The sequence below is a fragment of the Mirounga leonina genome, unplaced genomic scaffold, assembly GCF_011800145.1.
Source record: "Mirounga leonina isolate KUSES-001 unplaced genomic scaffold, KU_Mleo_1.0 Mir_115, whole genome shotgun sequence".
In the NCBI taxonomy this organism is placed as follows: domain Eukaryota; kingdom Metazoa; phylum Chordata; class Mammalia; order Carnivora; family Phocidae; genus Mirounga; species Mirounga leonina.
The window spans coordinates 87,690,940-87,704,840 of NW_023270268.1; the positions used below are offsets into that span (position 1 = coordinate 87,690,940).

The 13,901-nt window shown below is 42.7% G+C and overlaps 1 protein-coding gene and 1 long non-coding RNA gene across 8 annotated transcripts in view; both read right to left on the reverse strand.

Moving 5' to 3' along the window:
• KALRN (kalirin RhoGEF kinase) overlaps positions 1-13,901 on the reverse strand; it is a 648,894-nt gene that overhangs the window by 604,586 nt on the left and 30,407 nt on the right. The window lies entirely within an intron of this gene.
• On the reverse strand, positions 5,149-12,776 carry LOC118007009. The gene is made up of 2 exons (XR_004678243.1): positions 12,318-12,776; positions 5,149-10,447 (listed from the first exon to the last, which is right to left on the reverse strand). It is a non-coding gene; the product is annotated as an uncharacterized LOC118007009 (long non-coding RNA).

The window sequence follows — 13,901 nt, forward strand, 5'->3', positions numbered from 1 at the left end:
TCATAGGGGAAGGAAGGGAAAACTGGGAAGAAATCAGAAAGGGAGACAAACCATGAGAGACTCTTGACTCTGGGAAACAAACTGAGGGTTGCTGAAGGGGAGCCGGGTGGGGGGAAGGGGTAATGGGCATTAAGGAGGGCATGTGATGTGATGAGCACTGGGTGTTATATGCAACTGATAAATCACTGAACACTATATCAGAAACTAATGATTTATGTTTATGTTGGTTAATGTTTTATGTTTATGTTGGTTATGAATATGTTGGTTAATTGAATTTAAATTTAAAAAATTAAAATTAAAAAAAATAAACTATACAGCAGGGAAAATAAATAAATAAAATAAAACACAGTATTAGAATTCCAGGATAGATGCGGGGAGGCCAGAGCCAAAAATAGCAGACCCTCAAAGAAAGCATCCCTGCATGACTAGGTAGAAATTTCAAAGAGGCTGGGGAGAAAGAAATGGCACATAATCATGGAACAATATCCCAGGAACTTAAGCCAAAAATAAAACTGAAGGATGCCAGTGCCAAGGTCAATCACAGAGGCTATTTTTTTTTTAAGATTTTATTTATTTATTTGAGAGAGAGAGAATGAGACAGAGAGCATGAGAGGGAGGAGGGTCAGAGGGAGAAGCAGACTCCCCGCCGAGCAGGGAGCCCGATGCGGGACTCGATCCAGGGACTCCAGGATCATGACCTGAGCCGAAGGCAGTCGCTTAACCAACTGAGCCACCCAGGCGCCCCACGGAGGCTATTTTGTTCCACCAAAGGGAGACAGTGAAGTGGAGAATTAGGGGAACCAGCTGATAACACTCCTGATATAGGATGTATCCTCAAAAATGGAAGTCCTTCCCAGCTTGCCCTCCTCAGTGGACAGGAGTGAGGTCAGGGTTGACACTGCAGCAAATGTTCAGGAATCTGATGGACAAATGAGGTGTAAATAAATCACCAGAACCATATGGTAACCACCTGGGAGTCCTAAAGGAATTCAAGGGTGAAAGTGTGGAGCTGCTAGCCAAAATGTGTAACCTCTTATTACAAAGCCACTTGTGCCCTAGAACTGCCAGATTACTCATGTAGCCTCCATTCACAAGAAAGGATCCAGGAAGCATTCTCATTTTCACACCAGGGAAGTCAGCAGAATATATATGAAGAACAGGACGACTGAGCATGTAAACACGACCTGTCAGAGGAAAAGACGGGATGGCTCTTAAAAGAGCAGAGCATGTCTATAAGAATTTTTGAAAGAGTAGATATGAATGTGAATTAAAGAGAATCTATGGGTATATTTGATAAGTTCTCTATAAATTTTGGATACTAACCCTTTATCCCATATGTCACTTGCAAGTATCTTCTCCCATTCTGTAGGCTGCCTTTTAGTTTTGTTGATTGTTTCCCTTGCTGTGCAGAAGCTTTTTATATTGATGAAGTCCCAATAGTTCATTTTCGCTTTTGTTTCCCTTGCCTCTGGAGACTTGTCTAGGGAGATGTTGCTGCAACAGAGGTCAAAGAGGTTGCTGCCTATGTTCTCCTCTAGGATTTTGATGGATTCCTGTCTCATATTTAGGTTTTTCATCCATTTTGAATTTATTTTTGTGTTTGTTATAAGAAAGTCCAATTTCATTTTCTGCATGTCGCTATCCAGGTTTCCCAACACCATTTGTTGAAGAGATCTTTTTTCCATCGGATATTCCTTCCTGTTTTATCAAAGATTAGTTGAGCATACAGTTGTGGGTCCATTTCTGGGTTCTCTATTCTGTTCCATTGATCTATGTGTCTGTTTTTGTACCAGTACCATACTGTCTTGATGATTATAGCTTTGTAATACAGCTTAAAGTCCGGAATTGTGATGCCTCCCACTTTGCTTTGCTTTTTCAACTTTACTTTGGCTATTTGAGGTCTTTTCTGATTCCATACAAATTGTAGAATTGTTTGTTCTAGTTCCGTGAAAAATGCTGGTGTCTTTTTGATAGGGGTTGCCTTGAATATGTAGGCTGCTTTAACAGAACTTATTAAACTCAGCACCCAAAAAATAAATAATCCAGTCAAGAAATGGGCAGAGGACATGAATAGACACTTTTCCAAAAAAGACATCCAGATGGCTAACAGACACATGAAAAGATACTCAACATCACTCATTATCAGAGAAATACAAATCAAAACCACAATGAGATACCACCTCACACCTGTCAAAATAGCTAAAATTAACAAGTCAGAAAACAACAGTTATTGACAAAGATGCAGAGAAAGGGGAGCCCTTTTGCACTATCAGTGGGAATGCAAACTGGTGCAGCCACTCTGGAGAACAGTATGGAGGTTCCTCAAAAAGTTAAAAATAGAACTACCCTACAACCCAGCTCTTGCACTATTAGGTATTTATCCAAAGGATACAAAAATGCTGATTCCAAGGGGCATATGCACCCCAATGTTTATAGCAGCATTATCAACAACAGCCAAATTACGGGAAGAGCCCAAATGTCCATCAACTGATGAATAAAGAAGGTGTGGTACATATACACAATGGAATATTACTCAGCAATCAAAAAGAATGAAATCTTGCCATTTGCAATGACATGAATGGAACTAGAGGGTATTATGCTAAATGAAATAAGTCAGCAGAAAAAGACAAATACCATATTATTTCACTCATATGTGGAATTTAAGAAACAAAACAGATGAACATAGAGGAAGGGAAGGAAAAATAAAATAAGATAAAAACAGAGAGGGAGGCAAACCTTAAGAGACTCTTAACTATAGAGAACAAACTGAAGGTTGCTGGAGGGGAGGTGGGTGGGGGGATGGGCTAAATGGGTGATGGGTATTGAGGTCACTTGCTGGGATGAGCACTAGACATGTAAGTGATGAATCACTAAATTCTACTGAAACCAATACTATACTATATGTTAACTAACTTGAATTTAAATTTTAAAAAAAGAGAAAAAGAGAGACTCTATGGGTATAATTTACATAAATTTCCAAGAAACTATTAGCAAGGTATTATAGTAAAAAGAATTTTTAATTGAAGTATAGTTGACACACAATTTTATATTAGTTTCAGGTGTACAACATAGTTATCCCACAAGTCTATACTTATGCTGTGCTCACAAGTGTAGCTACCATCACCATACAATGTCACAACACCATTGACTATACTCCCTATGCTGTACCTTTTCAAAAGGAAAAACTTCTTGGGGCGCCTGGGTGGCTCAGTCGTTAAGCGTCTGCCTTCGGCTCAGGTCATGATCCCAGGGTCCTGGGATCGAGCCCCGCATCGGGATCCCTGCTCGTCGGGAGGCCTGCTTCTCCCTCTCCCACTCCCCCTGCTTCTGTTCCCTCTCTCGCTGTGTCTCTCTCTCTCAAATAAATAAATAAAATCTTTAAAAAAAAAAAAAAGGAAAAACTTCTTTTGATTGAATAATGATACAATAAGAAAAACACTTTTTCAGGGAAGTGACTTGGAGACCAGAAACATAAGAATAAACTGACACTTCTTCAAATTAAGAAATTTAAAAAATGAGGTTTTTATGGTATCAACACTAGAACTAGTCTTATATAACATTCTTATAAATAATCCGTTAGAGGGCGTTGGTGGTGAGCTACTCTACAGGTCTACACTCTTCTACGAAAGAAAAAGAACTGCTGATCCAGAGGAATGATAGCAAGGTCTTTTCAGGTTCTCAGAGCTGATGTCATGACATTTCCTTAGTCTCCTTTCTCCTTTCTCCAGATGAGATGAATTCTGGGCTCCATTCCCCAGACCTTATGATTGTGAGCTCCAGAACCTACATATGCCTGGAAAATAGGAACAAATTCAGATTTCATTCAAAGAAGATGCTTCTGGGTAGAGTAAGAGAGCGATTGTCTGCTGAATTTGGTTAAACCCTGACCAGTCAGGCCAACCATGGATCAGCATTCCTTCCCTCATCTGCCATACACTGAAAGAAAGAAATTCAGGAGTGCCCAGGTGGTTCAGTTGTTGAGCACTCTTGATTTTGGCTCAGGTCACGATCTCAGGTTTGTGGGTCGAGCCCTGCATCAGGCTCCACACTCAGTGCGGAGTCTGCTCCAGATTCTCTCTCTCCTTCTCCCTCTGCCCCTCCCCTGCTCTCTCATGCTCTCGCTCTCTCTCTCTCTCTAAAATAAATAAGATCCTTTAAAAAAGAAGAAAAAAGAAAGAACTTCAGGTTTATAAACCCAAGGCAGACATCCATAGACAAGCCAATCAGATGCTCTAAACCAAGAATTCTAAAACAAGAGAGTATGGTTAGATTTACCTATTTCTTTGAATTGATTTTTGTTCTTGCATTTCCATCTTGGGCATGTAGCAGGGAGATGACCATAGAAATGCCAACCTAAGAAAGCTCAGCATCCCTTTCTGGGTCTACTGTTCCCCATGACCCATCCCACCTGCCTATTAATGCCTTTCCTACTGCCTCTACCATAAATAACTGCCACATGGTAAGAGGCCGTGTGACACTTTCTCAGCATCCATCTCCACTTATCCAAGTCCACTCATCCTGTCAGAACTAAGGCCCAAACAACTTCTCTGCACAGGCATCCCCTAACATCACGGACCTGGAAACTTCCTCTATCATTTTGTGCTTGAGGTCAGTGCCTTGTTGGAGAAGGCGGAAACAAAAGAGTTCTATGTGTCACCTGCAAAAGTTTGTTCTAATATAACATAGGGGCTATACACATATGTTCAAATCTTGGTCCTACTAATTACTGGTTGAGTGAACTCAGCACTCAATGTCCTGATTTGTCAAATGGGTATAATAATGTTTACCGACTTCAAGGGGCAATTCTGGGGATCAACTGAGGTCATGATTATAAAGAACTTAACACAGTAGCTGGTACAAAGTAAGTACTCAATAAATATTAGTTAGGACTAACAATGTCTTCCCAAGGAGATCTATTTATTCCTTTCTTGATTTTCTCAGTTTTCTCCTCAATCTAAATGTAACTTTCAAAAGGCTCCTTTTCAAAAGGCAACTAATCCTAGCTGCCTCTGTTCTACAACCCCTCAGTTCCCAGTTGTCTCTTTATTATCTTATTGTTCAATATCCACATAGACCTGTTTGTATGTTGCTTTGTAAACTGGGAAGTCCCTTCCATGGGCCAATGTCATTGCTGTCTGTTCTTGGGTAAACTTTGCATGGAAACAGGCAGCAAGCCCATTTTCTACCAGTAGTGGGCCACTAACTGCTTCTAAGAGAGTCCAAATATGACATTGTACTTGATGAAGTTTTTGAGGTAAAGGGGGTGCACTCTGAAACTAGACTTTTTGTCAGCACTTTGAGAGCAGATCCCTTGTTGGTGAACACTCATCAACCAAGCTCACAAAGCTGATATATAAGCCAGAAGCTCCATTTATTGGATGCCCCAAAACAACAAAATACAACTGTCACAGGACCTGGAGTGCTCAAGTCAGCATGGTCAGTGTAAGCTGATGGACTAGGAAAAGCAAACCATCATCCAAAAGTTGCTTAATGAACATGTAAGCAAGGCTACAGGAGTCTGCAGAATAATTCATGGCCCAGTGGCAGCAGACCACAATGGGCTGATGTATCTACCCCAAGATTAGAAACAGACCTGCCAGAGAACCAAAGTTCCCCTGTCTGTGGTCAGAGCCTGAATGGGTACTACCAGCTTCTGCCTCTTTAACATGCCTTTCAGAAGCACTTCAGCTGACCAGCACCTTCTACAAACAGTCTTTCCCCAGACTGCACTCAGTGCAATTAATTAGGTTTGGGGTTACTAAAATACAGTCACGTTTCTCACAGTTACATTTCAGCCCAGCAACCCTTTGATTATTCCCAGGTCACAATGATGGCGTCTTTTCTCTTCCTTCACTCATTTGCACATCTCCCGGACCAAAGCTGTAGATGGTACACCACATCCACCTAAGCAGGATGCACGGATGGACCTAATTTAAGCCTCAGAAGCAGCTTTGTTTCTGTTATTTCCATATTCCTAGGAGATTTCACTGTTACCTCCATGAAACCTCTATGGACAAAACTCCCCCAGGCCAGGATCCTCATCTTCTATTTTATTTCATGGTTCTTCAGTGAGAAGAAGAGAAATTCATTAGCAGCAGACACCTCATCAATGCCATTGATTGACTTGGTTAGTGAAGATGCAGACATTCGCTTTCATTAACAGGAAAAGACTACTTTCAAGCATGGTGGGGGGGCAGGGACTCAAGGAACAGATCAGAAAAGAATGAGAGCGGGAAGAAGGGTGCACTGAGTGGCCATCTCTGCTTCCTTTACAAAGACTTGAAGGATTGAAGAAGGAAATGTGCCATGTCCCTGGGTTGTATTTAGAAAATTGATATCCACTCCTTGAAAAGAAACAGCTCCTCCTCCAATACATTTGTCCTGGTCAGTATCTTCTTTTCCTTCCCTGGTGTCTTAAGAGCCCATAGAAGAACATTCAGCTTTAGTTCTTAGAAATTTGGAGCCTGCAGTAGAAATATGTCTTATTCCACAGATCACAGACTCCTTAGGCTAGAGAAGATCTTCAAGAGGTCTTTCGGGAATCCCTCTGGCTCAAGGACTAATGCGCCTGGAGGAAATTCTAACAGAGGAGACGCCCTGCCAGTTGGGGGATTCTCACCGTCCTATGTGGTTGTGGCATGAATGTCTTCTGCTCCCTTCATGTGGGTTTAATTGAGCTGCAAGGCAATATTGATGAAAAGAGCTCATGCTTAGAGCCAGACAGCCTTAGGTAAGATTCTGGTTTTGACAATTTCTGGCAAATCACTTAACCTCTCTGAACCCATTCTCTTAGCTACAAATGGGAATAACCACTACCTTTCAGCATTTGGAGAGGACTCGTAATGACATCTGGAAAGGGCTTAATCAATGGCTGCTCTTATTACCAGGGACTTTCAGCTAACTTGACACTTATAAAGGACACTACCATTAGAGAAGTCACCACCAGCTAACACCTGACCTAACGGGGCTCAGAACACCAAGCATCCCAGAACACCTAAACAGACAGGAATACCATGCCACCATGCTGTTCAACCAGACACAAGGCTGCTTCCCTCCCCTTCCTAGTCATCCTTCACATGGAAATGCTAATTCCCAAGTCCAGAGTCTTAAATGCAAATAGAAACCCTTCAAGGACAGACATTAGTACTTGGGGGAGGGGGTAGTTGGGAGGGAGGGGGGGAAAGACAATGTAGAAACTAACACTATTTAAATAAGGCAATTTCAATCATACAATTATATTGTAGAAGGGACTCTAGCAATCATTCAGTGCAACCCTCTCATTTTACAGGTGGGAAACTGAGACCTAGAAAGGAGAAGGGACAGATCCAAGTCAATGATAGACTGATCCTAAAACCAAGAACTCCTGACTGGGCAGAGAACTTTCTTCATAATCCTGCACTGCAAAGAACAGCTGAAGCTGACACATGAGGCAAGACAGTAGAGAAGGGACTGGCAAGCTTTATTTAGCTTCTACTGTATAAACAACAGCAGCATAAGAGCACTAAGACTTACAAAAACATTCCCAGCTGTCCTCCAGGAGTTTAACATCTGTCTAGCTGGGAAGATAACACCTGGCATAGGAAATAACAATAATGAAAGAAGGTTTGTGATGACAAGTCCTGGGGTGCATTCAAGGAGGTCAGAGATGGGAACTGAGGGGCATCACAGAAGACTTTTTTCCCACCTGGAGTGGGACAATGCTGCCACCTCACAAAATAGAGACTAGAACGTGAATAGACCACGGCATGGCTAGGATGGAAGGGATATTCAAGCAAAGTTTCCAGCAGGAGCAAAGTCTTAGAGTCTAGCCTCAGTGTGGTATGTTTTCAAGCCAGTGAAGAGAGACCTCTGGCAGGTTCTCTAAGGAAACTACATACTTGGCTGTTTCCTGGCCCGCTTACCATAGAGCATGGAGCTTGGTGTTCCGAAAAGAGACTTTGAAGATTCCAACTTTCTCAGCAATTAGAGTGGCACTGATGCACACACACACAGCACGGCTGTCAGATTTCTCTCCTCCTACATGCTCCCTGACCCCCGGGGAATTCTCATCTGGGCTCCACCAGGCTCTGACCACTCCATTGCTGAATCAGCCTTCATCCCTGCTCTCCACAAAGACCTGTCCAGCTGTTCTTGGTGCTACTGTTTCCATCTTTGCTGCACACATGCACTTTTATAGCAGTCTGCCCATAAGGTTTGGAGAGAACATCCCCAGAAAATAGGGATCAAATCCAGCTAACTTCGCTAACCTCACCTGCTACCTTCCTTTCACTTTTCCTACCTTCCTTTGCCCCCGCCCCAGCTTCACCACCTCATTTTATCTTGTTGTAGTGCCTATTTTATAGAAGCTGCTGTAACTCCTTTTTCAAGCAAGGTGGTCTCTAAATGCAGGCCTGCTAGTCTAGCCCATTTGCACAGCAGCCGGGCAAGAGAGGTTCTCCAGTGTCTCCTCCAGGGATAGTACACACACGCACACACACACATACACACACATACACATCACTTCAGGCCTAAGTCAAATGTCACCTTTCCTACAGACTATTCCCTAACTTCCCCAGGTAAAGCTCCCCTTTACCCGCCATGAGCTTCAAATGCATGTGGTATCTACCCCCTTATAGCATTTACCCTATTCTGCACTGCAATCCGCTAATAATTTTGTTACAGCAAAGTAGCTCTATCATGTCATTCCCTCACTCAAAAACACTCAGTGGCTCTCCCACTGCACCGTGAAGGAATCTCTCACTTTACCATCAGTTTACCTCTAGTTTAATTTCCTATTTTCATCCTACACACCTGCTCATCCAAACTGCCTGCTTTTCCTCAAGCATGCCCTGTTCTCTGCTACAAGTAAAAGGGGAGCAGCAGATTGTTGTGCTTCTCTCCAGCACTGTCCCTGAGCTGTGCACTAGCTAGAGGGACACACACGTAGACACAGCTCTGGGAGACCCCCTGTCTCTCAGACATTTTAATTGTTCCCTCAGTATTTCTTCCTTCTCCATGAATTTATTTCCCCCTAGGGCAGTGCAACAGAAAGAACATGGACCATGGAAGTAGACGTGTAGACAATTTCTTGGTTCAAATCCTAGCTCTGCCATTTAATAGATGGGTGATTTTAGGCAAGTTCCTGGCCTCTCTGTTTCTTTACTTTTTTAAACTAGAGACAACTAATGTTATTTTAAAGATTAAATGAGATACTGGTGAAAATGCCCAGCCTTATCCCAAATACTGTAGGTGCTCAATAAATACTAGGTATGATGACTGATGACTAGTGACCTTGTTATTATTCACGCTTCCAGGTCCTAAAAGACAAAAGCAGAAAGTCAGATTCCCACATCACGGCCTTGGTCTCTAGTCTCAACACAGGCACTGCTCAGGGCCTGGAGGGCCTTTCCAAATCACTATCACATTGCTTGCTCATACATCAAGTGGAAAATGCCACACTAGTCTTTCCTCAGACCATCAGTCCGTAGGGGCTGCTCTTCACTCCTCCCAATCCTCCAAGCTCCGTGATTTTTTTTTCCTTTTGTAAAAATGATACGTTCCAAATGCTTCTGTCAATAAGCATTATTCAACTGTTGGGGGAAAGGATCTAAATCAATAAATACCTAAACTCCACCATCTTCTCTATCATTTCCACATGTGGAAGGGGGCAGGAGGTCTTGATGTCCAAATGAAAAATGAACTGTTCTTTTGTGATGCAGGCAGGCAGGGAAAGGGGGTTCTGTTCTAACTGCCTCATATTTGTGTCTCTGGGCTAAACAAAAGTATTGAGTGTGTTGAGTGGAAAACGTGGGGGGATGGTTAGTACTAGATGAACTCTAAAGGCTAAATCTCACTCCATAGCACACTCAGCAAAAGAACCTCCCAGGGACTCAGAATGTAAGTGTAGTTTGGGGCTATCATCAGTGTCACTGGGCCAACTAACCTTTTTGGTTTTAGTCCCAATTTCACAAGGTAATCTGGACTCTTCAGTGTCACAACCCAGCAGGATGGCCCTGAGGGGCCACGTATGGAAAAGCAATGTGTTACACTGAGTGGAGGCTGACAAGGGCCTTGAGTTCCATGGATGAAGATGAAGGAAGACCATGCCCCTTCCTCAACTTCCAGTTGATCCTAGAACTGAGATCTGGTTGAATGAAGTTATCCAGACTTTGTCATCCTGCCCTCTTCGTGAAGGGACTCTCAGAATAGCTGCCCCGAGTTAAAGGAGGCACCACCTGTGGAGGGGAAGTCATGTCTTCCTCCGTGTAACACTAGTTGGGCCCTACAGGGATCAGACCTGGCGTCTGGCCTCCTGGTCGCCACTGCCAAGCAACTGAGCCAAGAACACAGATACATACATACAAGACATCAAGGGGCAGGTAGGCAGTCAGCAGACTATGTGAAGAGCCTCTTGACTGTGTGTTCACCTCTCATAGTTGGAGAGAATCTAATGATCCAATTCCGAGACCTATGAAGATGGACAGATCAGGGTAATTTTAGTGAAGAAAAGTCATTTGAGGGCCCTTTAGCTCTTTTTATCTTTGAAGTTAAAACAACGACCTCAGATTTTTTCTTTAATCTCCAAAGCCTCGAAACAAAGGTACAAAATGTAAACATTCAGCCTAAATACTCAGAGAGTGTAATGTGTATTCGCTCTGTTATTTAAGAATGTTCAACTCATCTCTATAGAAAACAAGAAAAACAAACAAAACGAAGATAGATAAAACTAAGCACAGGCAATAAGTAGGCTAGTAGCTCACAAAGCATGTTAGACACAGAAAAAAAGAAGCAGAGCATGCATGTGTTGAAGAGAAGCTAGAAAGGGAGGGAAGGACCAAGTAGACACCTAACATTCATACCAGACATCAACCACTCATTGGTGACACTCATTCAGTCCTCATGGGTCCTCTGCCCAAGCCATGACACAGCTATTCATCAGGACTGCTCTGGCCAGGCTTACCTCCCCAGTGTGTCTCTAAAAAAGCAAGTATGTACTGGCCACAGGCGCCTTTTGCCTTCTGTGCCCTCTTGTTCATCTCTCAATTCTGGTTTCCATAACCACATCATTAGCAGGAAGGCTGATATGGCAGAGAGACAAACAGGACCTATGACCCAGTAGAATACAGAAGTCAGGGATGTGGTTCTTCCACCCACTTGTAACCTATCCTAAGTGCATAAACCTATTCCATGACTTTGGCTGTGAGCTTTCTGTTCCATGACCTGTGGAGAGGATGCCTACTCTGTGTAAAACCCACTTAGAGGCCACTATTGAAGCAAAGCAATTTCCTATCATAACAGAAGTGGTTAGAATGACCTTGAAGAATCAAGGTCAGGCAACATAGAAAGGGAGAAAAGGTGTCAATTTCATGTGTGAAGTCAGAGTAGAATTAGAGCCTCAAGGAAAGATCATTTCACTGAGAGCCAGGATATGAGTGTCCTCTTTCCAGCTCTGCCACTAAGAAGCTGTGGACAAATCACTTTACCTCTCAGGAACTCAGTTTTCTTATCTGTAGAAATGAGACAGGCCAAATTATCTCTAACATCCCTTCTGGATCTCCCATTTGGGCATATAAACTCTGGTTCCAGCTTGCACTCCATGGATAACACTGTATCCTTAGAAATGGTGTTTGCATAAAGTTGCTGGTGCTTATGTAGATACAGAGACCTCCTGGCTCCCATATTAGCAATGGGGAAGTAACTAAGAGTGAGGTTAGGAAAAAAAATGTTTTTTCCTAAAAGTTTCATATTTTCCTAGTAGACTAGATGTCTCCTGTTTGCCCCTCCACACCCACCCTCCATCACTTTCCACCAAGTGCTAGGTACATCCTCCACCCTTCTCCAGCCTGCTCTGTACCCTGGGGGCTGACCTGTCTGGACTGTATCAAGGCTTCCTTGCCCTCTGGTACTCTGCTGAGTTCAACCATTGGAAGCCCTTAGCGAGAGATCAGGAGAGAAGTAAGGAGAATGAGGCTGGGATAATCCTTACATCTCCACAAGCTCCCTTATGGGGTCCTGAGGCTCTGATTGTGTCCCTACACCTAAAGTCACAGCTCCTTTGAGGTAGTCCTCTCACACAGACTCCCTGTCCCCGGGTTCTAGTAACCATTCCTTCCCTCATTCCCTTAGGTCTAGGGGAACTAACCCCTGCCCCTATTACTAGTCCCTGCCCACACCTATGCAAAGAGCCCCTTTATAATCTTCCCCAGATTGCCCAACATGGCTGGAGCACCTGTTTCCTGCTAGGGTCCTGACTGGCACACCTAATGAGCCCATTTCCTCTCTCATCCCATCTTTGAATAATTGATTTACTCTGAAAATCTATGCACTATGCAACTCACATTCCAGACTTTCTCTGGTGCAGCTGAATTCCCAGACAGAAGCTGAATTGTCCCTTTTCTCTGTAGCCCTCTTCATGCCCACCTGAAAAATTTCCTGTTCCGCTGGAAAAGAAAAAGCATCACAATGACTTAAAAACCTCAGTTCTGTGCATGGATGAGCAGCACGGCATTCATGTCATTGCCTACTATGCTCTCCCACCCACCTGGTGACTCAACAGCTCTCCTTGGAGGTGGCCTTGTCACCCCTCCCAGCAACGTCTTCCTTCTCACAAGCCTTACCCTGACAACACCCAGCACACCTTCCAGTGGAAAGGGTGTCAGCAGGGATCCTGGACCCCATCAAGCCCAGATTCACCTCTGCCCCACTAGACTCAACACAAACTTAAAGGGAACCCACGTTGGATGCTTTTGTCTGGCCTCTAGAGAAAAAAATTTGTTTTAATTTCAGCTTTACTGAGGTATAATTGACATATAAAACTGTAAGATATTTAAAGTGTACTTCAATGTGATTTGATACACATATATGTTGTGAAATGATTCACCCCATCTAGTTAGTTAACACACCTATCATCTCACATAGTTATCTTTTTTTTGGTGAGAACATTTAAGTTCTACTCCCTTAGCAAATTTCAATTATATGATACAGTGTTGTCAACTGTTGTCACCATGCTGTACCTTAGCTCCTCAGACCTTATTCATCTTCCAGCTGAAATTCTGCACCCTTTTACCAACCTCTCCCTATTTCCCCAGCCCCTGGCAACCACTTTTCCACTCTCTGTTTCTATGAGTTTGACTTTTTTTTTTTTTTTAGATTCCACAGATAAGTGATACCAGGGAGTATTTGTTCTTTCTCTGTCTGGCTTATTTCACTTAGTGTAATGCCCTCTGGGTCCATCCATGTCGCAAATGGCAGGATTCCCTGCAGCCTCTGGATAAATGACCTTCTCTCCCAGTCTCAGTCTAAGCTTCACTTCTCAACTTCTTGAGATGGCTTCCTTTCAATAATAGTAGTAATAATAATAAAAAGTATTAGTTATTTACCAGGCACTGATCTAAGCATTTGATGTACTATATAATTCAATCTGCACACAACCCTTTATCATCCCACCCCATCTTAAAGAAGAGCAAATGGCACAAAGAGGTCAAACCACAGGCCAGGATTCAGGCCATGAAGTCTGGCTCCAGAGGCTTTATTCTTTTTTTTTTTTTTTAGTGTCTTATTATGAAATGTTTTAATCATATAGAAAAGTAGAAAGAATAGTATAACTAGTTCCCATATACTCATAACCTAAATTTAACAATTATTAACTCATTGTCATATTTGCCTCATCATTTTTATAGTATTTTGAAGTAAATTACAGACAGCATGACATTTTACCAATAAATAGTACAATATGCATCTCTTAAACATGAGGGCATTTTCTTACCCACAATACCATTGTCACACCTACCAAACAATAATAATAATCCCTTCATATCATCTAATGACCAATCTAAAGTCTACTATATTTCCCCAAATGTCCCCACAACACATGGGACTCTTTATGAGTTTGCATGGACCGGTTGACCTTGTCTGAATTGTTC